This window comes from Triticum aestivum, unplaced genomic scaffold, assembly GCF_018294505.1.
Source record: "Triticum aestivum cultivar Chinese Spring unplaced genomic scaffold, IWGSC CS RefSeq v2.1 scaffold164194, whole genome shotgun sequence".
Lineage (NCBI taxonomy): Eukaryota > Viridiplantae > Streptophyta > Magnoliopsida > Poales > Poaceae > Triticum > Triticum aestivum.
In genome coordinates, this window is record NW_025236792.1 from 1 (window position 1) to 5,068 (window position 5,068).

Consider the following 5,068-nt stretch of genomic DNA (forward strand, 5'->3'; position numbering starts at 1 on the left):
CTGGGTGCTATAGAAAAAATGGTACCAAGAAATTGGTGAAGATGTGATAAAAGATATAGATTTAGAAAATCAGTCTGTACTATTGATTCTAATCAATGGTATGAAAGATTTAGAAAATCAGTTTGTACTATTGCTTCTAATCAATGGCACGAACGATTTAGAAAATCACTTTGTATTATTGCCTCTAATCAATGGTATGAAAGATTTAGAAAATCAACCTACACTATTGCTTTATAGGAAACAATATGGTGAACACCCAGGAACACCCAGTTTATTACATCGTTTATGTTTGTGCTTTATCCTGATTGTAGTTTCAGTCATAGGTCACGCACGGCACTATTTCTAATAAAGGGTCATGCTTCTATATGGTGTTTATTTGCTATGATGTTTACTGTCGGTGGTACCTCTAGATTGTTGACTATATTTGTTTTGTACTCTGTTCTTCTAGGGTGAATTTTGATGTGATTTACATCTGTCCATCCAAAGGAAGTAGATGATTGATAGAGATTCAGAGGGAGCAATTGATACAGAGAGTTGTTGTGGTTCCTATTTCTTCAGGTAGTTACTTTTATTGCAGTTTCCTTTTAGTTATGAGCTTCCTCTGCAGTATAGTCATTTCTTTATTTCATTACCAGTCCCTGTTGACTACAATGTAACCATGCATCGGCAGCATAAATTGCAGCAGTTCTTAATCAGTTGAAAAAAACAACCTGATCAATCTTGCTTCAGATTATGTTTCTATTGCTATTGCAGCCTGAGGTCCATCCCCCGTCACCCCTCCTCTCAAGCCGCTACGGTGGCCTATATGTTTTAGCGGGTTCCGTCACGCCGGGCTGCCCCAGTACTTGACCCAGGGTTTGGTGGGCGAGCTCACTACCATCCTCCCGGTGGTCTTCTTCCTCGCTTGATTCTTGGGCACCCCATCTATTCTGGACGAGCACCTTCCAGTGGTGGGTGAGGATATCTGGCACGAACCACGCGCCGAGAGGATCTCAACTTCTGCTGCCTCTGCACGCCCTAGGTATAGCAGATCCTACACCCTACCCTTTTTTTCATTTGTTTCAGTAGAGTAGGATGAACACCTGCAGCTCAGTCTGGGTTTGTAAATTTGTGTTTTCCTGTCCAATATGCTCTCTTTATGCTTCAACTGCTATGTCTGACCATCACTCACGTATATGCACTGCCTGTTATTCCTAAATGTCGTTAGCTCCAGTCCACAACTACCCGTACACAATAAGAACAATTAGATAAATGTTGCCTGGGATGTCAATAGCTTGGCCAATCCGTTGTCTATTTGTCTTCTTTAGACCACATTGCATTGTTAGCTCCAGTTTGTTGCCTATTGTTCGTGTCAAACTCTTGCTCCGATTTCACATGGTCTGATTAGTGTTCTATAGAGAACAATGCTTTTGGATTATGAGTAATCTCTCAATTGTTTAGGTGGTAGAAATTGACATTCTTTTTCAAAGCATATTTAGTTCGTTTATCCTACATTATCTATGACAAGTCGATAAAAGACGTATATGTTATTTGTTCTTGCTCATGCTCTTTTCTTATATCTGTTCAGGCCTAATCTCACCAAACTTTGCTACACTTCACATAATGAGGGAAGGAGGGTAAGTAAGTAAATTGGCGACAACATATCATATTCCTTTAAGTCTTACTGAGTCCGAATTTTAAGTAGTGTAGTATCCCATCATTCCGTCAACCAGACATTGAACTCACTGTGGACTCAATCAAAAGTATTTCAATTTCTCATATATTAGTTATTAAAACTATCAGTGGTGTAGTATCCAATCATTCTATTCGTGGATTTGGTCAGAAGTATTTGAATTCCTCATATAATCTTGTGCCTTTTACTTTTATCTGACTATGTTACGAAAAGGACCAGTAATAACTAATATGATTTGAAAACACATAAGATCTCATGAGTTAGGATGGACATAACCATGCCCTCTGAAACAGTCACCAAACTTTAAGGAAGTTTGTATATGCGTCTTCATTTTTAAGGATTAGGAGGACCACCTATCACCTACTGCCCAAAACCTTTCATAGGGGGTCAGTGCATGAAATTGTTTTCTTGCTATACATACACACACTATATGCATAATTTGGCTAATACGAGATGTCTTTCAACAGATGCGTCCATCGCAACACTCAAGAAAATCAGATGACAAGGTGTTTGGAGCAAGCTACTCATAGCCAACTACATAGTTTGGTAAAATGCTGTATTAAAGCATTGTAAATAAATAACTTATATGACCTGCTTTTGGTATATAGTACGGAACCTTGATCTTCAGGTATTTCATGCTACAATTGTTAACAAATGCACCAATGGTTTGTAACGAGATTTGATGTTTTGAATTGGACCATAACTGTTGTAAGTAAATATTATCTTCTGCTTTTTGAGTAATACTACCAGGTGTTGGATTGTTAGACTGAATAAATATATACCATATGTTGGATTGTTAAACATTCCAAGATATCTATTATATATTACCGGATTAGCTAAAACGGGACTGGGTGGGGTGTGGCAGGCCGCAATATCGTGCTATTTTTTTTATATTTGCAATGCTTCGATGACTGTATTACCGGGTTGGATATGACTTGTACCCGGCAGCACCGCTGCCGGATGCGGCAAGCCGCAGTTCCTACCTAGTCATGGAAGAGATCGGCAGGCGCGAGCGCTCTTCCTCTCTGTCAGCATCGTCTCATGCACCATCTCAAACCAAACGGGATCCTCACCTGCCGGACGGCCCTACATGCACGCTCGATCGGCGCAGCATAGCACATGCATGAAGCATGCAGCACTTCATCATATCACAAGATGCATGCAGAAGAATTACTGTACAATGTTTTACAAGATGCATGGATGCGACCGAAAATCCGAAGGACAACACAGGCGTTACATCACTACTCTACTTTACACACCTGCAGCCAGGGGCACAAGGCTGGAATCTCCCTTCTCTTCCCCGCCAAAATCCTTTACACGTACGCACACACGGGAAATAGCATTACAACTGCACTTTTGTCTGGAATCAAAATATCAAATCGATCAGCCAGAAAGGAAGTCCAGTTCAATGATGAGATGCCTAGGGAGCAAGAAACAACAACAGGTTCCGGTTCAAACGCAACAACAAATATGCTTCACGAGAACACCAAATTACCAGACCACTAGACCAGAATCCCCCGGCAGGGTACCGCACCGGGCTATGACTAGGACACTTCACTTTGTTTGGCCGCTGCCCTATTCCAAACGAGCGCGCACCACACACGACTTAGAGCATTTACAGCCGGACTGAACAAATCCGGGCCATCAAAGGCCTACGAACGCGTTCGGACGCATCCGCAGGCAGTGGCCGGCCTGTTTTTAAATTTGCTCTTCCGTATCCGGATACCTCATACTATAAATCTTAAATTCATACAAAAGCATGCAATGAATAAAATCCAGGTCTAGCTCCTCCGCCTCATCCTCCTTCGGATCTGCCACCTTCATCGGAGCTGGCTGCTGCTCCTCTCCCTCCTCCGCCTCCGCCTGCTCCCCCTCCTTCTCCGGCTCTGGTGAGTCTGGAGGCAGCCTGGCAGCGACGCGGGCGACGGGCGCGGCGCGCCTTTGCCCGGATCTCCTGCTCGATCAGGTACCGGCGCTCCGCCGTGAGAATAGAGTACATGGTTATCTTCTTTCGGACCATGGCAAAGCCGGAGAGCGTGGGAAGAGCAACGGAGTGGGAGAGAGCAGGTGGATGGGCTCTGGCTGGCAACCCGGAGAGGCGGGAGGTGGATGTGCTCGGGTTGGGGGGCGCCGACCGGCTTAAATAGCTGGATTTGGCTTTGGGCGACGAGCGGAAGCGACGCCACGCAGCGTTCACACCCCCACAACTGAGGAGATCTCCGCCGGACTGCCGGGTTTCCGGGCGATTCCACGTGGGACCCCACCATCATCCGACGTGGCTGACGCATCCAGACGCTTTTATATCCGTCCTATATTTGAGCTAGATATGAGGGGTGTCGGTCAGTTCGGACGTTTGAGGTTCATTTGAGGCGTTCGTTTGAGTCGAATTTTCATGACCGGCTGTCCGCCCAAATGTTTGAGGTCGGTTTGGGTGCCCGGTTGTAGATACTCTTAACCCAACCTTTATGCTTACACTAGTAAGATGGGAGAAAACAAAGTAGACTAGTCAACGCGCCTATGTGGTGTTTTTTTTGCCGGTCTCATGTCATCAAAACGGACTGAGCCGCTGATCGGTGTTATATGCAAAAAGGTTGCCGTAGATGTGAGCTAGAAAGAGGTCAGCCCAGGCGTGTCCTTGAGAGTACCATTTGTCATGTGTGCAATTGTGCAAAGGTCATAGCAGCAAATACACGTTATCAACGTTATATTCTGGATGAGGTTAGCGGTAACTAGCAGGCAATGAGAAGGGTCCAAAACCGTCTTTCTGGAGTGGTCATTGCAGTCAGGTACAGACTTTGATCCATCCATCTCAACCCCATTGAAAAGGGTTCCAAACTCACCTCACAGCTTTGTGACCTCTTGTCCTCTTCCTGAACTAAAATAATGTAAACCTCCGTCCCCTCATTGTCAGCACTAGTCTCTACCAGTAGGCTAATAAAAAAATAAAATCCAAAGACCTCACCAATTTGATTTTTAAATGATAGTTGCTCCTGATAGTAGTGCTGAGCTGCTTGCCAGAGTGGATCCTCTGCGGGTGAGCTGAAGCCACGCTCCCTCTGGCTGCGGCAAAATTTCGTGTTTTGGCTCTTCTGGTATATAAATTCAGTATCTGATCCAGTTTGGAAAAAATTCGGGATTTGACCCTTTTTCTTACCATCAGGGTGGCTGGCGGTATGGTTAGGCAGCCTACCGTCAGGGTCCCTGGCGGTAGGGTACGAATCCATGTCAGCATGCGGAAACGGCCGCCGTCCCCCTCCGTCGCATCCTACCGCCAGGGTCCCTGGTGGTAGGCTGTCTAAACCTACTGCTAGAGGCCTTGACGGTAGGGTCCGAGCAGTTATTTCGCCCGAGACCGCGCGCGCCCCTGCCCATCTCCCCACCCCTCCCCCTCCCTCC

At 45.4% G+C, this 5,068-nt stretch overlaps 1 long non-coding RNA gene across 1 annotated transcript; it reads left to right on the top strand.

The window, feature by feature from the left end:
• Positions 1–648: 648 nt before the first annotated feature.
• On the top strand, positions 649–2,449 carry LOC123176470 (uncharacterized). The gene is made up of 3 exons (XR_006488533.1): positions 649–1,021; positions 1,568–1,616; positions 2,140–2,449. It is a non-coding gene; the product is annotated as an uncharacterized lncRNA (long non-coding RNA).
• Positions 2,450–5,068: the final 2,619 nt, after the last annotated feature.